Source organism: Panthera onca, chromosome B1 (assembly GCF_046562875.1).
Source record: "Panthera onca isolate mPanOnc1 chromosome B1, mPanOnc1 haplotype 2, whole genome shotgun sequence".
NCBI lineage: Eukaryota > Metazoa > Chordata > Mammalia > Carnivora > Felidae > Panthera > Panthera onca.
This window is the reverse complement of record NC_138342.1, coordinates 198,465,904-198,492,104: the sequence shown is the minus strand read 5'-3', so window position 1 is coordinate 198,492,104 and position 26,201 is coordinate 198,465,904. Positions and strand designations below refer to the sequence as shown.

The 26,201-nt window shown below is 38.7% G+C and overlaps 2 pseudogenes; one reads left to right on the top strand and one right to left on the bottom strand.

The window, feature by feature from the left end:
- The first annotated feature begins 5,640 nt into the window (after positions 1-5,640).
- LOC132692842 (succinate--CoA ligase [ADP-forming] subunit beta, mitochondrial pseudogene) lies at positions 5,641-9,105 on the top strand (annotated as a pseudogene).
- Positions 9,106-10,239: 1,134 nt separating this feature from the next.
- The window catches only part of LOC132692843 (osteoclast-stimulating factor 1 pseudogene), a 51,476-nt pseudogene continuing 35,514 nt past the window's right edge, over positions 10,240-26,201 (bottom strand).

Sequence of the window (26,201 nt, the reverse complement as noted above, 5' to 3'; positions counted from 1 at the left end):
GCAATTGTGAATGGGATCGGTTTCTTTATTTGTCTTTCTGTTGCTTCATTATTAGTGTATAAGAATGCAACTGATTTCTGTACATTGATTTTGTATCCTGCAACTTTGCTTACTTCATGTATCAGTTCTAGCAGACTTTTGGTGGAGTCTATCCAATTTTCCATGTATAATATCATGTCATCTGCAAAAAGTGAAAGCTTGACTTCATCTTTGCCAATTTGGATGCCTTTGATTTCCTTTTGTTGTCTGATTGCTGATGCTAGAACTTCCAACACTATGTTAAAAAACAGCAGTGAGAGTGGACATCCCTGTCGTGTTCCTGATCTCAGGGGGAAAGATCTCAGTTTTTCCCCATTGAGGATGGTATTGGCTGTGGGCTTTTCATAAATGGCTTTTATGATGTTTAAGTATGTTCCTTCTATCCCGACTTTCTCGAGGGTTTTTATTAAGAAAGGATGCTGAATTTTGTCAAATACTTTTTCTGCATTGATTGACAGGATCATATGGTTCTTATCTTTTATTAATGTGATGTATCACGTTGATTTGCGAAAGTTGAACCAGCCCTGCATCCCAGGAATGAATCCCACTTGATCATGGTGAATAATTCTTTTTATAAGCTGTTGAATTCGATTTGCTAGTATCTTATTGAGAATTTTTGCATCTATATTCATCAGGGATATTGGCCTGTAGTTCTCTTTTTTTGCTGGGTCTCTGTCTGGTTTAGGAATCAAAATAATACTGGCTTCATAGAATGAGTCTGGAAGTTTTCCTTCCCTTTCTATTTTTTGGAATAGCTTGAGAAGGATAGGTATTATCTCTGCTTTAAATGTCTAGTAGAATTCCCCAGGGAAGCCATCTGGTCCTGGACTCTTATTTGTTGGGAGATTTTTGATAACTGATTCAATTTCTTCGCTAGTTATGGGTCTGTTCAAGCTTCCTATTTTTTCCTGTTTGAGTTTTGGAAGTGTGTGGGTGTTTAGGAATTTTTCCATTTCTTCCAGGTTGTCCAGTTTGTTGGCATATAATTTTTCATAGTATTCCCTGATAATTGCTTGTATTTCTGAGCGATTGGTTGTAATAATTCCATTTTCATTCATGATTTTATCTATTTGGGTCCTCTCCCTTTTCTTTTTGAGAAGCCTGGCTAGAGGTTTATCAATTTTGTTTATTTTTTCAAAAAACCAACTCTTGGTTTCATTGATCTGCTCTACAGTTTTTTAGATTCTATATTGTTTATTTCTGCTCTGATCTTTATTATTTCTCTTCTTCTGCTGGGTTTAGGCTGCCTTTGCTGTTCTGCTTCTATTTCCTTCAGGTGTGCTGTTAGATTTTGTATTTGGGATTTTTCTTGTTTCTTGAGATAGGCCTGGATTGCGATGTATTTTCCTCCCAGGACTGCCTTCGCTGCGTCCCAAAGCGTTTGGATTGTTGTATTTTCATTTTCGTTTGTTTCCATATATGTTTTAATTTCTTCTCTAATTGCCTGGTTGACCCATTCATTCGTTAGTAGGGTGTTCTTTAACCTCCATGCTTTTGGAGGTTTTCCAGATTTTTTCCTGTGGTTGATTTCAAGTTTCATAGCATTGTGGTCTGAAAGTGCGCATGATATGATCTCAATTCTTTTATAATTATGAAGGGCTGTTTTGTGACCCAGTATGTAATCTATCTTGGAGAATGTTCCATGTGCACTCGAGAAGAAAGTATATTCTGTTGCTTTGGGATGCAGAGTTCTAAATATATCTGTCAAGTCCATCTGATCCAATGTATCATTCAGGGCCCTTGTTTCTTTATTGACCATGTGTCTAGACGATCTATCCATTGTTGTAAGTGGGGTATTAAAGTCCCCTGCAATTACCACATTCTTGTCAATAAGGTTGCTTATGTTTGTGAGTAATTGTTTTATATATTTGGGGGCTCCCGTATTCGGTGCATCGATATTTATAATTGTTAGTTCTTTTTGATGGATAGACCCTGTAATTATTATATAATGCCCTTCTTCATCTCTTGTTACAGCCTTTAATTTAAAGTCTAGTTTGTCTGATTTAAGTATGGCTATTCCAGCTTTCTTTTGACTTCCAGTAGCATGATAAATAGCTCTCCATCCCCTCACTTTCAATCTGAAAGTGTCCTCAGGTCTAAAATGAGTCTCTTGTAGACAGCAAATAGATGGGTCTTGTTTTTTTTATCCATTCTGATAGCCTATGTCTTTTGGTTGGCACATTTAGTCCATTTACATTCAGTGTTATTATAGAAAGATATGGGTTTGGAGTCGTTGTGATGTCTGTAGGTTTCATGCTTGTAGTGATGTCTCTGGTACTTTGTCTCACAGGATCCCCCTTAGGATCTCTTGTAGGGCTGGTTTAGTAGTGATGAATTCCTTCAGTTTTTGTTTGTTTGGGAAGACCTTTATCTCTCCTTCTATTCTAAATGACAGGTTTGCTGGATAGAGGATTCTCGGCTGCTTATTTTTTGTGTTCATCACATGGAAGATTTCCTTCCATTCCTTTCTGGCCTGCCAAGTTTCAGTAGAGAGATCGGTCACAAGTCTTATAAGTGTCCCTTTATATGTTAGAGAATGTTTATCTCTAGCTGCTTTCAGAATTTTCTCTTTATCCTTGTATTTTGCCAGTTTCACTATGATATGTCGTGCAGAAGATCAATTCAAGTTACGTCTGAAGGGAGTTCTCTGTGCCTCTTGGATTTCAATGCCTTTTTCCTTCCCCAGATCCGGGAAGTTCTCAGCTATGATTTCTTCAAGTATACCTTCAGCACCTTTCACTCTCTCTTCCTCCTCCGGAATACCAATTATGCGTAGATTATTTATCTTTAATGCATCACTTAGTTCTCTAATTTTCCCCTCATACTCCTGGATTTTTTTATCTCTCTTTTTCTCAGCTTCTTCTTTTTCCATAATTTTATCTTCTAGTTCACCTATTCTCTCCTCTGCCTCTTCAATCCGAGCTGTGGTCATCTCCACTTTATTTTGCAGATCATTAACAGCATTTTTTAGCTCCTCCTGGCTGTTCCTTAGTCCCTTGATCTCTGTAGCAATAGATTCTCTGCTGTCCTTTATACTGTTTTCAAGCCCAGCGATTAATTTTATGACTATTATTCTAAATTCACTTTCTGTTATATTGTTTAAATCGTTTTTGATCAGTTCATTAGCTGTCGTTATTTCCTGGAGGTTTTTTTGAGGGGAATTCTTCCATTTCGTCATTTTGGATAGTCCCTGGAGTGGTGCGGGATTGTGGGGCACTTCCCCTGTGCTTTCTTGAATAACTTGTGTTGGTGGGCGGGGCCGCAGTCAGACCTGATGTCTGCCCCCAGCCCACCTCTGGGGCCACAGTCAGACTGGTGTGTACCTTCTCTTACCCTCTCCTAGGGACGGGATTCACTGTGGGGTGGCATGGCCTGTCTGGGCTACTTGCACACTGCCAGGCTTGTGGTGCTGGGGATCTGGCGTATTAGCTGGGGTGGATAGGCAAGGTGCACGGGGGCAGGAGGGGCAGGCTCAGCTTGCTTTTCCTTTGGTGATCTGCTTCTGGAGGGGCCCTGTGGCACTGAGAGGGAGTCAGACCCGAGACTGGAGGGATGGATGCACAGAAGCACAGCGTTGGGTGTTTGCATGGTGCAAGCAAGTTCCCTGACAGGAACTGATTCCCTTTGGGATTTTGGCTGGGGGATGGTCAAGGGAGATGGCGCTGGTGAGCGCCTTTGTTCCCCACCAAGCTGCACTCTGTTGTCAGGGGCTCAACAACTCTCCCTCCCGTTGTCCTCCTGCCCTCCCACTCTCCAAGCGAGCTGTTAACTTATAACCTTCTAGATGTTAAGCCCCACTTGCTGTCCAAACACACTCTGCCCAGCCCCTTTGCTTTTGCAAGCCAGACTCAGGGGCTCTGCTTTGCCAGCGGGCTGCCCCTCCACCCTGGCTCCCTCCTGCCAGTCCCTGTGGCGCACACCGCCTCTCTGCCCTTCCTACCCTCTTCCGTGGGCTTCTTGGTTACACTTGGCTCTAGAGAATCCATTCTGCTAGTCTTCTGGTGGTTTTCTTGGTTATTCAGGCAGGTGTGGGTGGACTCTAAGTGATCTGCAGGACATGGTAAGCCCAGCGTCCTCCTACACCGCCATCTTCAAGCCAGCACTCCTGAAAAATCTTTTAAAAGGCAACCAACGGAATGGGAAAGGTATTTGCAAATGACATATTGGACAAAGGGCTAGTATCCAAAATCTATAAAGAGCTCACCAAACTCCACACCCAAAAAAACAAATAATCCAGTGAAGAAATGGGCAGAAAACATGAATAGACACTTCTCTAAAGAAGACATCCAGATGGCCAACAGGCACATGAAAAGATGCTCAACATCGCTCCTCATCAGGGAAATACAAATCAAAACCACACTCAGATATCACCTCACGCCAGTCAGAGTGGCCAAAATGAACAAATCAGGAGACTATAGATGCTGGCGAGGATGTGGAGAAACGGGAACCCTCTTGCACTGTTGGTGGGAATGCAAACTGGTGCAGCCACTCTGGAAAACAGTGTGGAGGTTCCTCAAAAAATTAAAAATAGACCTACCCTATGACCCAGCAGTAGCACTGCTAGGAATTTACCCAAGGGATACAGGAGTACTGATGCACAGGGGCACTTGTACCCCAATGTTTATAGCAGCACTCTCAACAATAGCCAAATTATGGAAAGAGCCTAAATGTCCATCAACTGATGAATGGACACATTCAGCAGAAGTGATTCTAAGAGGAAAGATTATAACAATACAGGCCTACATCAATAAGCAAGAAATATCTCAAACAACTCAACCTTAACACCTGCAGGAGCTGGAAAAAAAAAGAACAAGAAAAAACCCCAAACAGCAGAGGGAAGGAAATAATAAAGATTAGAGCAGTAATAATCAAATAAAGACAAACAAAAAATAGAAGAGATCAATGACACCAGGAGCTGGTTCTTTGAAAGATCAACAATATTGTTAAAACTAGCCCAGACTCATCAGAAAAAAAGGAAAGAAAAGAAAAGAAAAAAATAGAGGATGTAAAATCAGAAATCAAAAGAACTAACAACTGACACCACAAATACAAAGATTATGAATGTTATACAAAAAATATGCCAACCAATTGGACAATTTAGAAGAAATGGATAAATTCCTAGAAACACATAACCTCCCAAAACCGAATCAGGAAGAAATAGAAAATTTGAACAAACTGATTACCAGAAATAAAATTGAATCAGTAATCAAAAAAAATAGAAGAGGAAAGAAATCTTCCAAATTCATTCTATGAGGCCAGCATTACACTCATACCAAAACCAGAAAAACACAAAAAAAAGAATCACAGGCCAATATCTCTGATGAACATAGATGCAAAAAGCCTCAACAAATAGCAGCAAACAATATCTAAAAGTACATTAAAAAAATCATTTATCACAATCAGGTAGGATTTATTCCTGGGATGCTAGGATGGTTCAATATTTGCAAGTCAATCAATGTAATACATCACATCAACAAGGGAAAGGATATGATCCTTTCAATAGATGCAGAAAAAGCACTTGACAAAGTATAATATTTATTCATGATAAAAAAAACTCAAAAAAGTAGGTGTAAAGGAAGCATACTCAACATAATAAAAAGCATGTATGAAAAACTCACAGCTAACACCATATGCAATGATGAAAAACTCAGCTCTTTCCCTAAGGTCAGAAACAAGACAAGCATGTCCATTTTCACTGCTTTTATTCAACATAGTACTGGAAGTCCTAGCCACAGCAGTCAGACAACAAAAAGAAATTATAGCATCCGAATAAGGAAGAAGTAAAACTTTCACGATAATGACATAAAGTATATCTAGGAAACCTGAAAGACTCCACCAAAAAACTACTAGAGGTGATACATGAATTCAGTAAGGTCCTAGGATACAAAATCAATGTACAGAAATCAATTGCATTTGTATACACGGATAATGAAGCAGCATGAAGTAAAATGAAGAAAAAAATCTCATCTACAATTGCACCAAAAAGAATAAAATACCTAGGGATAAAGTAATCAAAGAGGCAAAAGACCTGTACTCTGAAAATTGATGAAAGAAATTGAAGACAACATGAAGAAATGAAAGACATTTCATGCTCATGGATCAGAAGAACAAATATTGTTATAATGTCCACACTACTCAGAGCAATCTACATATTTAATGCAATCCCTATCAAAATACCAATAGCATTTTTCACAGACTTAGAACAAATTATTCTAAAATGTGTATGAAACCACAAAAGACCCCAAAAAGCCAAAGCGATCTTGAAAAAGAACAAAATTGGATGTATCACCATCCCAGATTTGAAGATATCAAAACACTATAGCATTGGCACAAAAATAGACATATGGATCCATGGAACAGAATAAACCTACGATTATATGGTCAATTAATCTTCAACAAAAAAAGGAAAGATTACGCAATGGGAAAAAGTCTCTTTAACTAATGGTGTTTGGAAAACTGGACAGTAACACGCAAAAGAATGGAACTGGACCACTTTCTCACACCATATAAATAAAAATAAACTCAAATGGATTGAAGACCTAAATGTGTGATCTGAGACCATAAAAATCCTAGAAGAGAGCACAGGCAGTAATTTCTCTGATACTGGTCACAGTAACATTTTTCTAGATATGTCTCCTGAGGCAAGAGAAGCAAAAACAAAGATAAACTATAGGACTACATCAAAATGAAAACTTGTGCATGTCAAAGGAAACCGTCAACAAAACTAAAAGACAACCTACTGAGCCAGAGAACATATTTGCAAATGACATATCTGATAAAGGGTTAATATCCAAAATATATTAAGAACTTATACAACTCAACACCACAAAAACAATCCAACTAAAAACTGGACAGAAGACATGAACGGATATTTCTCCAAAGACACACAGATGGCCAGCAGACACATGAAAAAATGCTCATTATCAGGGGAAAAAGTCACTCATTATCAGGGAAAAACAAATCAAAACTATAGTGAGATATCACCTCACACCTGTCTGAATGACTATAATAAAAAACCCAAGAAACAACAAGTGTTGGCAAGGATGTGGAGAAAAAGGAAGCCTTATGCACTATTGGTGAAAATGCAAACTGGTGCAGCCACTCTGGAAAACGGTGTGGGGGTTCCTCAAAAATTAAAAATAGAATTACCACACAATCTGGTAATCATACTACTGGGTATTTACCCCCAAAATACAAAAACACTGACTCAAAGGGATAATGCACCCCTGTATATTGCAGCATTATTTACAATAGCCAAATTATGGAAGCAACCTTTGATAAATGAATGGATAAAGATGATGTGGTACATATACACAATGGAATATTACTCAGGCATAAAAAAGAATGAAATCTTGCCATTTGTAACAACATGGGTAGAGTTAAAAGGTATAATGCTAAGTGACATAAGTCAGAGAGAGACAAATACCATATGATTTCACTCATACATGGAATTGAAAAACAAAACAAATGAGTAAAGGAAAAAAGAAAAGAGAGAGAGAAAAAGAGATAAACCAAGAAACCAACTCTTAACTACAGAGAACAAACTGATGGTTAGCAGAGGGGTGGAGGGAGGGAAATGGGGGAAGTAGGTGAAGGAGTAGAGTATACTTATCATGATGAGCACTGCATAATGTATTGAATTGTTGAATCACTATATTGTATGCCTGAAACTAATATAACACCTTAAGTTAGCTATACCTGAATTTAAAAACTTCATTAAAAAACTTCAATTTCTAGGTCCTGGTTGGTGTCATAGGCTGCTGCCCAGGCTCTGAGAAGTTCTGGATTGTTCAACAACCATGGACTCCATATACACCAGCAACAACAAAGGAATCTCTCACTGCATCGACACATGGATACGGATACAAGAAGCTGGTGTCTCTATTCCCAAAGGACATGTGGCAAAATCACCAGATGGAGTTTATGCAATTGCCAAAAAATTAGATTCAAAAGATTTTATGAAAAAGGCACATGTTTTAGTTGGTGGTAGAGGAAGAGAAACATTTGAGAGTGGCTTCAAAGGGGGAGTGGAGACAGTTTTCTCTCCACAAGAAGCAAAAAACGTTTCCTCAGAAGGGACTGGGGAGGAGTTGTTTACCAAGAAAACAGCAAAAAAGGGGAGAATATGCAATCAAGTATTTGGTTGGTGAGCAAAGATATGCTAGAAAGATATTGCAAAGAATACTACTTTGCAATAACAATGGAAAGGTCATTTCAAGGTCCTGTATTAACAGGAAGTTCGCAAGGTGGTGTCAACACTGATGACGTTGCTACTGAGACTAAGGCCACAGTTGAAGAACCTATTAATTTAGAAGGCATCAAAAAGGAAAAGGCTGTCTGGCCCAAACACAAGACGGGATTTCCACCTAATATTGTGAATTCTGTGGCAGAAAATGTGATCAAGCTTTATAACCCTTTCCGGAAATATGATGCAACCACGGAAGAAATAAATCCAATGGTAGAGGATTCAGATGGAGCTGTGCTGTGCATGGATGCAAAGATCAATTTTGATTCTAATTCAGCTTATCTCCAGACAAAAATCTTTGACTTACTGAATGAGACCCAGGAAAATCAAAGGGACAGAGATTCACTGAGGTGGATCTCAACTACATTGGCCCAGGTGGAAATATAGGCTGTCTAGTAAATGGTGCTGGATTGGCTGGCCACAAGGGCTGGAATAAAACTTCATGGAGGACTCCAGAAAACCTTCTTGATGTTGGTGGTGATGCCACAGTCCATCAAGTAACAGAGGTATTTAAGCTTATCACTTCAGATAAACAGGTCCTGGCTATTCTGGTCAGCATTTTTGGAGGAATCATATGACATGATGTTATTGCACAGGGTATAGTTATCGCCGTACATGACTTAGAAATTAAAATATCTATTGTAGTACAGTTACAATGTAGAAGAGTTGATGATGCTAAGGCACTGATAACAGACAATGGACTTAAAATTCTTGCTTGTGATGACTTGGATGAAGCTGCTAAAATGGTTGTAAAGTTCTCTGAAATAGGGACCTTAACGAAGCAAGCCCAGGAGGATGTCAAGTTTTAGTTGCCAATGTGATCTGACAACCCAGTGGATGGCTGAAGGATTTAAATGAGCTACAGTCATTTAAAACACTGTTCTGTATTATTATTATTCCTTTTATCTTTAGTGTGTGGATACTGCAATGGCCAGCAAGACACAAAAGTTTTTAAAAGCATTTGGCCTGCATTTAATTCTGTTCAGAGTGGGTTTGTAGAAAGGATACGTAGTACACTTTTCTAGTTTCTTCCACTGCAGGCTTCTTTTTCACTTCTACAGAATATCACTCACAATAAGCCGCTTTATTGTTGGCTACAACATTCTTCATTGGTAAGAGTTCTATGAATAAAATAAATATGAATATAAAGCTTTATCCTTTAGTGTTGGAAATATACTAGTTAATAACTAGCCTCATTAGTAGAGCAATGTGTTAACAATGTTTTATGTGAGTACTTATCTTCAATACCAAATACCTATCTAAATATATCAATTACTATTTAGAAACAGAGCTTTCAAACACTCCCCAGGATATTCTTTTCAGTATTTCAGTGAAGTAACTTGTTATTTTAACGTTGTTTTAATCATTACAAATCACTGATAACTATAAGTCTTCATAATCCCAGGTTATTGATAAAAACCTGTAGGTCTGCAGCAAACAAAGATACATTCAGCAAGGACTTGGCAGACAAAATTAACAATGTCAATCTAAGTTAATAAAAATCTCCCAATGTGAAAAAAATTCAATTTTTTACAGTCTCTTAAAGTGTTTATTTTTGTTAGAGCAGCTGATGATTTTCTGTAAAATTTTTTGGTTCATTAAGTTATAACTAGTATTTCCCCCTTTGAAAAATCCAACCCAAATATTTCAATCCTTAAGGTAAAGAACTTACCCAAAAAACAAACAAACAAACAAAAAACTAAAGCAACCATTCTTATTTTAAGAAAAAAGTTCTTAAAATTCCTTTAGCTTGTTAAATAGAAATAATCTCTTCTTGTTCTACTCTGGTGAATAAAAATGTACTTTACGCAGCAAAGTATCCAGTCACTTATTGGCAAACTGACAGTAAGAACCTACACTTGTACACATTGTACTCAAACACGTGCAATACTTCCATGTTCATATAGACTTAAAAAAAAACAGTTATTAGCACCCTTCTGGCAAGGATAAAGGTTTTAGAATGGAAAAGCAACAAAAGTTTTAGATCTCAAATCTCCAGAAGGGAATAAATCCGAGACTTCATCATCAAGATACTCCTTGGCATTGCTTAATATTTGAACAGTATCTGTTCCCTGTTTCATTTTTAGGAGACATGCACAGGCAGCATTAGGAGTCACATCCAGGACATGCTTTTTCTCATGGTTTCTTAAGTCTGTTCTTGTACTTTTTCCAGAAGCAACTGGACATTATCTGCAAAACCCTTCCAGGTAGCAGCCTGCAAAGCTGTGTCTCCCAACTTGTTCTGTTGGTTCAGCTCAATGTTTGGTCGAGGAAACAGCATTCCCCCTGTTATCTTTGTGCCCCCTGCGGCATGCCCAGTATAGGGCAGTGCTTCCAGCTTTGTCTAAGCCATTGACACCAACCCAGTTGTCCAAACACTCTTTCAAACAGCTCAAGTTGCCTCTTTTTTGCAATTTTATACAGTGGACTGTCAATGGATTCTGTGAGCTTGGCCACATAGTTGCCTGGGATTAGCCTAGTCCTGCCTTTGGAGGTGCCTTTCCACCAATTGGTACCACGTCAGTAAGGTAGGTAATATCACCTTCCTCAAAGCACAGTTCATCTGGAGTTCATGGTTCTAATGTATTAAGGGCTCTGAATACTTTAACTTGCCCTGGTTTGACAGGTTTAGGAGCTGGTTTCAAAATGGCTTTCCTGGAGCAGCTGAGCCTCAAGACCACGCCCCAAAAGCCAACCTAGTCCCCCACTAGACAGCATTCTGGGGACCTGAAAGTTTCTTTTTGTGTGCCTTCAAGGACCTGCACCCACCCTTGGGACCAGTGAACACAGGCTGAGCTACAGGGTATAGTGCCCTACCCTGCTGTCTGGCCACCCAGTCTCCTGAAGGCCCGGCAGAAGAAAAATTCAATTTGTAATCAAAACACACACACATTAGACCAGATGAACTTTAGACAGAACATTCCATTCAAAACCTTCAGAATAAATACTCTTATCAAGTGCACGTGAAACATTCTCCAAGATAGATCACATGGTAGGCCACAAAACAAGTCGCAATAAATTTAAGAAGATTGAAATCTAATCACCTATCTTTTCTGACTATGATGGTCTGAAACCAGAAATTTACTACAAGACGAAAATTGGAAAAGAAATATGGAGATTCAACATGTTATTTAACAGCCAATGCGCACATGGGAAAAACAGAAAGGAAATCAAAAACTACCTTGAGACAAATGAAAATGGAAACACAATGTGCCAGAATCTTTGGGATGCAGTAAAAGCAGTTGTAAGAAGGAATTTCATAGCAGTGCAGGGTACTTTATGAAACAAGAAAAAAAAATAAGTAAAAACAGAACAAAAAAAGTCTAACTTTACCATAAAGGAAATAAAAAAGACTAAACCCTTATGTTAGTAGAAAAAAAGAAAGTAATAAAGATCAGAGCAGAAATACATGAAATAAACACTAAAGAAGTCAAATTTTAGAAACTAAGAGCCTGTTCTTTGTAAAGATAAACAAAATCAACAAACCTTTAGCTAGACTCACCAAGGAAATAAATAAAATTAGAATTTATAATCTATACCACAGAAATACGATGGATAAGAAAATAATATAAACATTAGACATCAGAAAATTAGACAACCCAGAAGAAATGGAAAAATTTCTATAAATATAATTTTATGGGGTTTTTTTACTAATAATAAAATTGAATCAGTAATAAAAAAAATTCCCAACAAGAAAATCTAGGACCAGACAGCTTCATAAGTGAATTCTGCAAACATTTCAAGAAGAGTTCGTACCTACCCTCCTCAAATTATTCCAAATAATTAAAAAGATAAGAACATTTCCAAACTCATTATAAAAGGTCAGCATTACCCAAATACCAAAACCAGACAAAGACACTACATAAAGAAAAAAACTACAGGCCAATCAATACCCCTGATGAACATAGATGTACAATATGTTCATCTTGCATATTATGCAATATTAATAGCCTGTTTTCAAGAATAATAAAAGTATAATACATCATGACCAAGTGGGATTTATTTCAGGGATGCAAGGATGATTCACCATCTGCAAATCAGTCAATATGATATACTACATTAATAAAAAAGGAAGACAAAAATCATACAGTCATCTCAATAGATGCAGACAAGGCATGTGACAAAATTCACCATCTATTTATGATAAAACTCTCAACAGAGTGAGTATAGAGGGAATATACCTCAACATAGTAAAAGCCATATAATGACAAGCCCAGCACTAACATTACAATCAGTAGTCAAAAGCTGAAAGCTTTTCCTGTAACACCAGCAACAAGACAAGGATGCACTCTCACCAGTTTTAGTCTATATAGTATTGGAAGTCATAGTCCCAGCAATGGGGCAAGAAATACAATGCATCCACTTAGAAAAGTGAAACTGTCACTATTTACAGCTGACATGATACTACACATAGAAACCCTAAAGACTCTACCAAAAAACTTTTAGAAAAATGAATTCAGCAGAATTGTAGGATTTGAAATTAATATACAGAAATCTGTGGTTTCTATACACTAAGAGCTATCAAAAGGAGAAATAAGGGAACCACCCCATTTACAACCGCATCAAAAAGAGTAAAATACCTAGGAATAAGTTTAACTAATAGGTAGAAGACCTGTACATTGATAACTCTAAGACATTAATTAAAGACATTGAAAAAGACACAAATAAATGGTGAAATAGTCCATGTTCATGGATCAGGTGAATATAAAATGCAATCTACAGATTCAATGCAATCTCTATCAAAAAACAAAGGCATTTTTTTTTTACAGAACTAGAATAATCATGAAATTCATATGGAACCGCACAAGACCCCAAAGAGCCAAAGCTGTCTAGAGCAAGAACAAAGTTGGAGGTATCACCCTCCCTGATTTCAAACTACAGTAAAAAATTACAGCAATCAAAGCAATATGATGATGGTGCAAATACAAACATAGATCAACCGAACAGAATATAGAGCATAGAAACAACCCCATACTTAGTGGTCTGTTAACTTATGATAAAGGAAATGAAAACATACAATGGGGCAAAAACTGTCCCTTTAATAAATGGTGTTGGGAAAACTGGAAAAACACATGCAAAAGGATGAAACTAGACAGCTTTCTTATACTACACACAAGAATAAACTCAATATGGATTTAAGACCTAAATGTGTGTGTCCATTGATAGATGAATGGATAAGAAGGTGTGCTTGTACACACACACACATACACAATGTAGTATTACTCAGCCATCAAAAAAATGATGAGATCTTAACATTTACAAGAACAAGAATGGACCCAGAGGGTGTTATGCAAAGTGAAATGAGAGAAAGACAAATGCCATATTATTTGACTTATACATAGAATCTAAAACAAACAAACAAACAAAACAGAAACATGTTCATAGATACCTGAAACAAACTGGTGGTTGGCAGAGGGGAAGGGAGTTGGGAGCGCAGGCGAAACAGGTAAAGGTAAGAGGTTCAAACTTCCAGCTATAAAATAAATAATTGATAATGCAATGTAAAGCAAGGGGAATATAGTTAATAATGTAACAGTTTTGTGGGAGGATAGATGGTAACTAGACCTATTGAGGTGATCATTTCATACTGTATAAAAATACTGAATCAAGGGGCACCTGGGTGGCTCAGTCGGTTGAGCGTCCGACTTCGGCTCAGGTCATGATCTCACGGTCTGTGAGTTTGAGCCCTGCGTCGGGCTCTGTGCTGACAGCTCAGAGCCTGGACCCTGTTTCAGATTCTGTGTCTCCCTCTCTCTCTGCCCCTCCCCTGCTCATGCTCCATCTCTCTCTTTCTCTGTCAAAAATAAATAAACATTAAAAAATTAAAAAAAATACTGAATCAATATGGTTTACCCTTAAAATATGGTACATTACTTTATAACAAAACTTGTTTTATCTAAAAAAAACAAAACAAAACAAAACAGGGGTGCCTGGATGGCTCAATCAGCTGAGCCTCCAACTTCAGCTCAGGTCAGGACCTCACAGTTCATGGGTTTGAGCCCCTCATCAGGCTATCTGTTGTCAGTGCGGAGCCTGCTTCAGATCCTCTGCCCCCCATCCTCCACTCTCTTTCTCAAAAATAAATAAACTTAAAAAAATTAAAAGAAAATGACAGGCATCTCAGTATTGCTAGACAACCTAAGAAAAATTCTGCATAGTCTTTAACCACAGAACTTTTTACTGGGAAGCTGTCCTTGGCGTTAGTCACTGTTTCTAAATATTGCCACCAAGCAGTCTTGAGACTTGAAGTGTCTGTGGCCACGAGTTCAGACAGCATGCCTTCCAGTTCTCCCATTGTCCTCCTAAGTGACTTCACTCGTAGGCATTCTCCACAGTTAGAGTTTATTAAATTGGGATAAAGCAAGTCATTGGTAACCCCCTTTTTTCTCTAGGATTTCTAGGACTAATTGTTGATTTCGGTGAAATATATATTTTTCCTTAATACCCCTTGATATTCTGAAATGCAAATAAAGACAAATTACTTAATTCAGCAAATCAATGTAAAAGCATGCACAGAGGGGTCTTCTACCCTTTTGCTCATCAGTAGTATATACTAGCTAATCTGAGGTCCTAAAGACAAATAAAGGCTTTAAAAACTAGAAGGCGGAAACGTTTAACTGCCAAGACTGCCCAGGTTTGGTAAACTTGTGCCTCCATGCAGCATTAATTGGTACAATGGCTTTGGGAGTGATTTGTCAATAAATATGGAATAATGAGAATATCCATACCCACAGTCCCAGTAATTAACCTTAAAATTTTTTTAATATTTATTCATTTTTGAGAGAGAGAGAGAGAGAGAGAGAGACAGAGCATGAGCCAGGGAGGGGCAGAGAGAGGGAGACACAGAATCCAAAGCAGGCTCCAGGCTCCAGGCTCCGAGCTGTCAGCACAGAGCCTGATGCGGGGCTCGAACCCACACACCATGAGATCATGACCTGAACCGAAGTCAGAAGCCCAACCAACTGAGCCACCCAGGCACCCCCAAGTAATTTATCTTAAATATTCTTTAAAAAAAAAAAAAAAAGGAAAATTCTCATAGGGTAGTTCTTTTTTTAACTTTTTGAGGAACCTTCCTACTGTCGTCCAGAGAGGTTGCACCTGTTTGCATTGCCACCAGCCGAGGGTTCCACTTTCTCCACACTCTCCCCAACATCTGTTGTTTCTTGTGTTGCTGATTCTAGCCATTCTGACAGGTGTGAGGCCATATCTCATTTTAATTTTGATTTGCATTCCCCTGATGATGAGGGATGTTGAGCATCTTTTCATGTGTCTGTTAGGTATCTGTATGTCTTCTTTGGAAAAATATCTATTCATGTCTTCTGGCCATTTTTAAGTGGATTATTTGTTTTGGGGGTGTTCAACTTTGTAAGTTTTTTCTATATTTTGGGTACTACCCTACGGTCCAGCAATTGCACTACTAGGTATTTATGCAAAGGATGCAAAAATACTAATTCAAAGGGATACAAGCACTCCAATGTTTACAGCAGCACTATCAACAATAGCCAGATTATGGAACCAGCCCAAATGTCCATAGACCGATGAATGGATAAAGAAGGTGTGGTGGATATATACGATGGAATATTATTCAACCATAAAAAGAATGAAATCTTGCCATTTGCAATGACATGGATAGAGCTAGAGAGTATTATGCTGAGCAAAATAAGTCAGTCAGAGAAAGACAGATACTGTATGATTTCACTCATATGTGAAATTTATGAAACAAAACAAATGAGCACAGGGGGAAAAAGAGAGAAAGAGAGACAAACCAAGAAACAGACTCTTCACTATAAAGAATAAACTGATGGGTGGGGGAAATGGGTGGGGGAGAGGGGTAAAATAGGTGTAGGAGATTCAAGAGTATGATTACCATGATGAACACTAAGTAATGCAAAGAATTATTGAATCACTATATTGTACATCTGAAACTAATATTTCACTGTATGTTAACTAATTGAAATTTAAATAAAAATTAAAAAAAAAGGAAAATGGTATGTATCTAAAGATGTTCATTGCACCCTTATTTAGATCAAGAAACTGAACCAAAGTCCAACAATTTGGAAATTTCTTGTTATTATACATCAGTGCGATGAAATGTCAAACAGCCATTATGAATTAAAATTATGAAGACTGACACAATATAGGAATTATTTAAGATACAAAGGAAAAAAATTATATTTATACTATAATCAGAACCATGCAAAATTGTGTATGTATCATGAAAATATAAGAAGGTAACATAAAGACATAATTTGCATGGGTTAGCTGGGCCAGGATTATTTTTTAATTTAAATTTGGTTAGTGTTACAAATTTTGTTTATTAATATTGCTAATAATTTTGAAAAGAAAAAAATCAGGAACCTACCTGCTTAAAGCCAATTGCACTCAAAGCTTTACGCACTTGATAGTTTGCATGTCGAATTCTGGCTACCTCCTGTTTCTCTGCCTACATGTCCGTCCAAGTTACTTTGGTTGAGTCAAACACTCAAAGCCTGACTTTCCTCATCTCTAAAATGGGGGTATTAGCACCTACTCAGAACCCACTTTTAGGGGGTCAAGTTGCTCAGATCATAAAGCTCTTTGCAAAGTGAACTTGAAAACCCCTGATCTCTGTTGCCTTCCCTCCAACTTCATCATTCTCTTAACCTTCTTCACATCTCTTTGTCCTTCATCTTTCTACATTCAACTCAACTCTTTTGCCTTCTCTTCTACCTCCTTATTTTTCCCTTCCTTTCTGGAGGTCAGATATGAGTTTCATAGGCTTCAAATTAAGGTGTGGGCAGGGCTGCTGTCCTTAATGGAGGCTGTAGGGGGGACTCCCTTGTCTTGTCTTTTCCAGCTTCTAGAGGCAGCTGCCTTCCTTGGCTGGTGGACACTTCCTCCATCTGCAAAACCAGCAGCACGGTGGGGATAGCATCACAGTGCTTCACCGTGGCCCTAACTGCTCTGCCCTCCTCTTCCTTAATTTGGGACCCCATGATACTTGATTACCTTGAACTCACCCAGAGGATCCAGGAAAATCTCTTTATTTTAATGTCAGCTGATTATCATTCTTACTATCTGCAACCTCGTTCCCCTTTGCCAACATAGTCACAAGCCAGAGGCCATTCTGCCTACCACACTGTCTGCCCCTTTTATCCTATGAAATCCACAGTCGACTTACTAGTCCCCCATTTCAGTGCAATCCAGCCCAAGGGCCTTGGACAAGCCATTTGCCTTCGCATAGCTGTAGTTTCTTCAACTGGCAATATTATTAGAGGGAAAAAAACACACACACACATTCGTGATTCTTGTTAAGGGGGCCATGATAATAGTTGTGGGAAGCACTGCAAAATGGGATCTTGCAGTGGGTTGGAGACAGAAGGCTCATCTCCAAACAGCATGGGATAATGGGAATCTATGGCCAAGGAGCAGGGTGGGGCCAGTGGATGGGATAAGGGAGTTACCAGCTAAACTGACCTAATGGGATGCTTGCAGGCCAGGGGATGGGACCTCACCAGAGAGATGGTGGGGGATGAAAAACACCATCAGATATAAAGGGTGGCCAGAAATCAATAGTCGAGGTTCTGATTAAAAGGACTTAGCAGGGTCCTTTCTAAAACTGGAGTTTACAAGGAGGTAAAACTGGATTTTACAAGGAGGTCCATAGATATGCCTAAGAGAAGATTCAGGAGCCTGACTAAAGTGTGGTTCAGTGAAGAATCTTCTTCAGTACTCACAACAATACCTGTCCAGATAGCTCAGAGTGCAGCGTGAAGTCCAGACGACACGACAGGGCACCTCTTAAAAAATGTGGCAGCAAGCAAAGCCCAGTTTGCATTGTTCAGGGAATCGTCATCTACCCCAAAAGAAGTCACCAACAGCCGATGGATAGGAATTTCCAGCAAAGACTAAGGAATGCAAAGCAAACAGGCCCACTCCAAATAATTGAAACAGCCAAAAAAAAAAAACTGTAGAAAACCTTTTGTACTTACAATATCGTGTTTAGCAATTATTATTGATCATACCCTAAGGTGGAAATGTATATATTTTAAAGGGATCTGTGGTTATAACTGAAGTTTTATGTTCCCTGTTCTCAATTTTGCTTCATCTTTCACCTGATTTAAAAACTATGAAGTCTAGGGGCACCTGGGTGGCTCAGTCAGTTAAGTGTCTGAGTTAGGCTCAGGTCATGATCTCATGGTTCGTGCGTTCAATCCTGCTGTCAGCACAGAGCCTGCTTCAGATCCTTTGCTCCCCTCTCTCTCTGCCCCTCCCCTACTTGTGTGTTCTCTCTCCCAAAAATAAACATTAAAAAAAAAAAACTATAAAGTCTTACCAAGGACAATTCTATACTTCCTATTATTTTGAAATGCTACATTGTTACATAAAATATTTTATACATCTCAAAAGTCTATGGTAGTATATGTGCAATTTATTGAGTCATCAATTCTTTCGTTGTAAGATTTTTAAGCCAGTTTCTTTATGTTCATTAGTGCTTTTATTAAAAATAAGCATTTCCAAATTAATGCTCACCAAGCATGAACTTATAAAGTCTATTTGCTGTGCCAGCAAAACAATATCTATTTTATATTCATAATATTTCTACTGTTCACTAAGACAGTAATCAAAGTAATTGCACTGAAGCTAAACAAACTCATGCAAAAGTTGATTACACTAAACTAGTATCTTGCTCAGCATGCATTCCCAGTTTAGGCATTAATATTTTCCCAAAGCCTTGGAGCCTTCCAAGTCCTTAGCTCCACTTAGAACTCTAAGATACTGGCCCTACTAATACCTTTATTAATCTGGCTTCAGTGTTGGAAGTGTTTGGATTCACAGTTTATCAATGGGAACAAACAGTTTTCCATCTTTAGCAATCCAGAGATGTACTAGAAAAGGTAATTTAGTATTCCCTCCTGCAAGCTAGCAGATGAAATCTCAGCCAACCCTGAGGAGAAGGAAACTGTTAGGGGGAAACCCATCCTGGGGATCGCCCAACCATCTGTCCGTCCATCCGTCTGTCAACATGAATGCAGGAAGGAGGCACTTTAGCAGTTCTATCAACTGGTGGCCACCACAGAGGCCCAGGGAGGGTGGGAAAAGAAGAGGTTGCCAAACCCCAAAGCTTGGCATGAAGAAGCAGCTGTCAGCCAGTTAATGTGCTCAGCTAGCGGCGAGAAACCCAATCATTAAGTTGTTGGGGACTGGTCAGAGGAGAGAGAAGGCTTCTTTGTCCTAAGTGTGCCGAGCTGCTGATGGCTGTGAGTCACGATCCCACAAGATTTGTTCCAAAAGCAGAAATGGGGACGTGATGTGGGGATAGGACCGATGGCACAGCAGGAGGTAGAGGGCTCAAGCTAGACCTCATTGCAGAGGGGTGATGAAAGAATGTCGCCTCGTTTTTGCAGCAGAGACCAGCAAAGACGGTGGGGTGACCCTCCCACATGGTTAGGGACTGACAGAGGAATGTGATTATTTCGAACTCTGGCATTTTGCTTTTCCTGAGCAATTCCCATCCCACCCCCTTTTATGATTTATTGGATTCAGGGTCACCATATACTACCCCTTTGAGCCTGAATTAGACTTTAGACCTAAGGTATCTATGCTTGAGGGGTTAAGGACTCACTTCCTGCACAAAGGGAACAAAGAGATTGGACCTTCTGACCCTGAACGTTGATGGATGGACCCAAGTGAAGCTAACTCCTCACCAGTAGCCAAGGGTTCCCATTTTTAAGACATGGGAATCTGTCCCATATATCATTTAAGGCAACAATCTGGCAGTTTTGTCTACTTACAGGGTGTCTACACCTGCTCTTCCCACCTTGAAGTCACAGTGTTTTTGCTGTTGTTTTTCCAATCAATATTCACCTGCTAGCTCATATCCCTGGTTTATTCCTATCAAACAGGAACAGCCCAAATTCATAAGACATTTACTGAGCACCTATCCTACATCAGGTATAGACCTACACCTGGCTCCAGGGACCAGAAAAAACTAAGAGCGGCTGACCCCAGAGCTGACAGGCTTGAAGGGAGTCAGGATGAAGACATATTACAATGCAGTGTGATAAGCTCACAGAGACCAGGCAAAGAGACACGTCTGAGAAAGGGTGGTAAGTTGTAGAGGGCAAGGGAATGCTTCCAGGAGAAAGTGACACCTAAGCTGGGCTTCAAAGGAAGCTGAAATGTTCACTGTGGGCAACACAGCAAAGAGGAGGCCGTGGAGGTGTGGGGCTTCAGAAGCTCTGGGGCTTTGAGTGGACGGGGCCAGTGAGAGAAAATGTGACAGAGCCCAGGCTACCTATGAGCATCAGCTAGTTAGGAGAGGCACCTCGAATTTTCCAAAAAGAACTGTTGGGGTGCTGGATTTATGCTAATGGATGAAAAGAAGGAGATGGGCTTGAGGGTATTCAGGACACAGAATTAATACAACTTGCTAATTAAGTAGCCATGTAGCACAAGCAAGAAGACAGAGCTGAGTGAGCATAGTCTCTGGATTCAGACACATAGTATTGGAACCCTCCGAACCATCTCCATTTCAAAAGAATCAGATCCAATAAGCTAAAGGGAAAAACATATTAGAATACTTCAGCCATTAAAGGAGCACAGAGTCTGGTGGGTATAAAGAAGCCAAGCTCTTACTGTTGAAGACATTTGTCAGAAAGATACGGTGGGTGGATGGAATTAGGAGTGAAACTGCTTATAACTCTATTGTAGGTGTGTTAGATAATCTAAAAAGTAGTTGTCGGATTTCTAAACCTAGCCAATTGTGTTACCCAAGGACGTAACTAGGTGACTTCCATTTTCATCAAGTTAATGATTATAATGAATATCTAAAAACGCAGAATGATTTTGACAAATTTATGCGTTATGTTACACTCACCACAAGGGAGCTACCACATGTCACTGTGCAATGTTAGTAGAATACCACTGATACCCACCTACACAGTACCTTTTATTCCTGTGACTTACCCATTCTGCAGTTCAAAGCCTATATCTCCCTCTCCCCTTCATCCATTTTGCTCATCCCTCCTACATGCCTCCCTTGGCAACCATCAGTTTGTTCTCTGTATTTATGGGTCCAATTCTGGTTTTTGTTTATTCATTTTCTTTTTAGTTTCTACATATGAATGAGATCAAATGGTATAAACTTGTCAAATCACTGTTATACACCTGAAATTAATGTAATAACACTGAGGGTCAAGTACACTCAAAAAACTTTAAAAAATAATTTTAAAAATTTAACTTAAAAAAAATTTTAAATAATTATATGTAAAATTTGCAAAAACATTAAATAATTTAAAAATGTAGAGTGAAACATTGAATATTGAATACTGGATTAACCCATAAACTCTAGGGCTGGAAATAACATGGAAAGGTGGGTCAGTATAGAGGTTGGCAAGATCCAACTGACCTAGAACTCTGTGTGTGTGTGTGTGTGTGTGTGTGTGTGTGTGTGTGTGTGTGTATGTGTGTGTACATACAGGGTGAGGGGAAATTGGAATGAAGGGAACCCTGATAAAGCTAGAACTCAGGAAGGGTCATGGTCCCAAGGAAGGGTTAAGGAGAGGGAACGATGGTCTCTCTACAAAGGCAAACAACAAAGAAATTTGTATCCACAATATCCTTAGGCACTTGGAAAAAGCAGCAGGTATCTTCCAAAAACTATGTCCCTTAAACTGGGCTTCTGATAATTCTCACAGATAAAATGCCAATAAATTTGAATGCAAACTTTAGGAAAAGCAAACAATGGAAACAGACCAACCAAGACCTTATTACACAAAATCATCAGATACAGATTATAAATTAAGAGTGTTCTGAGGCGCCTGGATGGCTCCCTCGTTAAGCATCCGACTTCAGCTCAGGTCATGACCTTGCAATTTGTGAGTTCCAGCCCCCCCCCACCCCCCACCTTGGGCTCTGTGCTGACAGCTTAGAGCCTGGAGCCTGCTTCCAATTCTGTGTCTCCCTCTCCCTCTGCTCTTCCCCTGCTCACAATCTCTCTCTCAAAAATAAACATTTTTTAAAATTTTTAAAGGGGTGCCTGAGTGGCTCAGTGAGTTGAGAGTCTGACTTTAGCTCAGGTCATGATCTCACAGTTTGTGGGTTCGAGCCCCCTGAGTCGGGCTTTCTGCTGAAAGCTCAGAGCCTGGAGCCTGCTTTAGATTCTGTGTCTCCCTCTTCTCTCTCTCTCTCTCTCTCAAAAATAAACATTAAATAAATAATTAATAAAACATATTTAAATTTTTTTTAATGTTCAACATGTTAAAAGAAATAGAAGACATAAAAACAAGGGGAAAGAAGCAAAAAATGTCCCCAAATGATAAGGTAAGTTGAAAAAGAACCAAATAGAACTTAGAGAAAAAATTTTTTAAAAATTTTAACAGTGTTTAAATCTTTCTGAATCTCTACATACAAACAGACATCCTGGATAGCAAAATGAAACCAAGGTATTCTGATGAGCTCCAAAATACAGGCATGTGGAAATAAATCACTACCAGCCATAAGATCTCTGTAGTGCCAATGTCTATGAAGGAGGAAGATGGAGGAGGTTATGGGGCAGCAGTAGAGACCTGAGAAGAGTAGAATCCCCCAATACTTAAGTTATTACTAGAAAGCAAAGTGGGGCCAATTTGAGAAGAGCCGCTGGATTTTGCCCAATTCAGTAGCATGGTACCCTATGAATTCTCATAACTCACCCACCTGTACCCTTTGAGTGCTAGTGTAGCTCAGGTCCCACACTGAAGAGACATTCCTGGGAGTGTAATAAAAAATGATCCAGACAGACACGACAGAGACAAAAGAAAGAGAAGATCAAGATCACGGGGGGAAGGGGGGTGCATTTTGTTTTGTAAAGGACCAAACGGTAAATATCATAGGCTTTGAGGATCAGGCTCGGGTGCAATATATGGCCCTACAGTTGTAGTGTGAACTCAGCCTTAGGCAGTATGAAAAGGAATGGATGGGGCTGTGTTCCGATAACTTTATGTACAGACACTAAAATATGAACTTCATATAATTTTCATGTGTCACAAAATATTCTTCTTTTTGTTTTGTTGCTGTTGTTTAAACCGTTTAAAAGTATATGAGCCATTCTTAATTCATAGGACATACAAAACTTATGTGAGTGAGAGTTAGCTTTGCAAGCCCTGGTGTCAATGTAGGGGAAAAGACAGGACAAGAAAGTTCAAATCAATACAAAACTCTTGCATTTCCAGACACTGATAATGAAGCAGCATAAAGAGAAATTAAGAAGACAATTCCATCTATACACCAAAATAAAATACCTAGTAATAAATTTAACCAAGGAGGTGAAAGATCCATTCTCTGTACACTATAAAACACTGATGAAAGACATTGAAGGGGACACAAACAAATGGAAAGATACTTCATGCTCCTGAACTGAAAGAACAAATATTGCTAAAATGTTTATACTACCCAAAGCAACCTACAGATTTAATGCAATTCCTCTCAAAATACCCACAACATTTTTCACAGAAACAAACAATCCTAAAATTTGTACAGAACCACATAAGTCTTTCAACAGCCAAAGCAATCTTGAAAAAGAACACAACTGGAGGTACCACAACCCCAGATTTCATGATATGCTACAAAGCTGTGGTAAACAAAACAGTATAGTACTCACACAAAAACACACATAGGTCAACAGAACAGAATAGAGTGCCCAAAAATAAACCTACAATTATATGGTTATTAATCTTTGACAGAAGAGTTATGATTATGTAATGGGAAAAAGATAGTTTCTTCAACAAATAGTGTTGGCCAAACTGGAAAATTACATGTAAAAGAATGAAACTGGACCACTTTCTTACACCATACACAAAAATAAAATCAATACGGATTAAAGGCCTAAATGTGAGGCGTGAAACCATAAAAATCCTAGAAGAGAACACAGGCAATAATTTCTCTGACATCAGCCAGAAAAACACTTTTCTGGATCTGTCTCCTGAGGCAAAGGAAGCAAGGGCAAAAATAAACTATTGGAACTACATCAAAATGAAAAGCTTCTGCACAGCAAAGGAAACAATCAGCAAAACTAAAAGCCTACAAAGTGAGAGAAGGTATTTGCAAATGGAATACCTAATAAAGGGTTAGTATCCAAAATATATAAAGTACTTATACAACTCAATACCAAAAAAAAAAAACAACCCTAAATAACCCAATTAAAAACTGGACAGTAGACATGAACAGACATTTCCCCCAAAGAGACATACAGAGGACCAGCAGACACAAGAAAAGATGCTCACTCAGCATCAGAGAAATACAAATCAAAACTATAATGACCCTATCAAAATAACACCTGCACTCTTCACAGAGCTAGAACAAAAAATCCTAAAATCTGTATGGAACCAGAAAAGACACCAAATAGCTAAAGCAATCTTGAAAAAGAAAACCAAAGCTGGAGGCATCACAATTCCGGACTTCAAGCTATACTCCAAAGCTGTAATCATCAAGACAGTATGGTACTGGCACAAAAACAGACGCATAGGTCAGTGAAACAGAATAGAGAACCCAGAAATGAACCCACAAACATATGGCCAACTAATCTTTGACAAAGCTATCTTATACCACACACAAAAATAAACTCAAAATGGATGAAAGACCTAACTGTACAACAGGAAGCCATCAAAATCCTAGAGGAGAAAGCAGGGAAAAACCTCTTTGACCTCAGCTGCAGCAACTTCTTACTCAAGATGTCTCTGGAGGCAAAGGAAACAAAAGCAAAAATGAACTATTGCTTGTGATTAAAAGCTCTGCACGGTGAAGGAAATAATCAGCAAAACTAAAAGGCAACCAATGAAATGGGAGAAGATATTTGCAAATGACATATCAGATAAAGGGTTAGTATCCAAAATCTATAAAGAACTTATCAAACTCAACACCCAAAAAACAAATAATCCAAAGAAGAAATAGGAAAAAGACATGAAAAGACACTTTTCCAATGAAGACATCCAAATGGCTAACAGACACATGAAGAAATGCTCAACATCACTCATCATGAGGGAAATACAAATCAAAACCACAATGAGATACCACCTCACACTGATCAGAATGGCTAATATTAACAACTCAGGCAAAAACAGATGTTGGCAAGGATGCAAAGAAAGAGGATCTCTTTTGCACTGCTGGTGAGAATGCAAACTGGGGGTCAGCCACTCTGGAAAACAGTATGGAGGCTCCTCAAAAAAATTGAAAAGACCCTACAATGCAGCAAATGCACTACTAGGTATTTATCCAAAGTGTGGTGTTTCAAAGGGGCACATGCAGCCCAATGTTTATAGCAGCGCTATTGACAATAGCCAAAGCATGGAAAGAGCCAAATGTCCATCACCAGATGAATGGGTAAAGAAGATGTGGTATATATACACAAAGGATTATTGCTTGACAATCAAGAAGAATGAAATCTTGCCACTTGCAATAACATGGATGAAACTAGAATGTATTATGCTAAGTGAAATTAGTCAGAGAAAGACAAATATTATATGACTTCACTCATATGCGGAATTTAAGATACAAAACAGACGAACATAAGGGGATGGGAAGCAAAAATAATATAAAAACAGGGAGGGGGACAAAACTTAAGAGACTCTTAAATACAGAGAACAAACTGAGGGTTGCTGGAGGGGTTTTTTTGGGGGGCAGATGGGGCTAAAGGGGCAAGGGGCATTAGGGAAGACACTTGTTGAGATGAATCACTGGATTCTACTCCTGAAATCACTATCGCACTATATGCTAACTTGGATATAAATTTTTTAATTAATTAATTCATTACAAAAAACTATAATGAGATATCAACCCATACCTGTCAGAATGGCTAAAATTAAAAAAAAAACAAAAACAAAAACAAAAAACAAGTGTTGGTGAAGATGTGGAGAAAAAGCAACCCTTGTACTTTGTTGATGGGAATGCAAACTGGTGC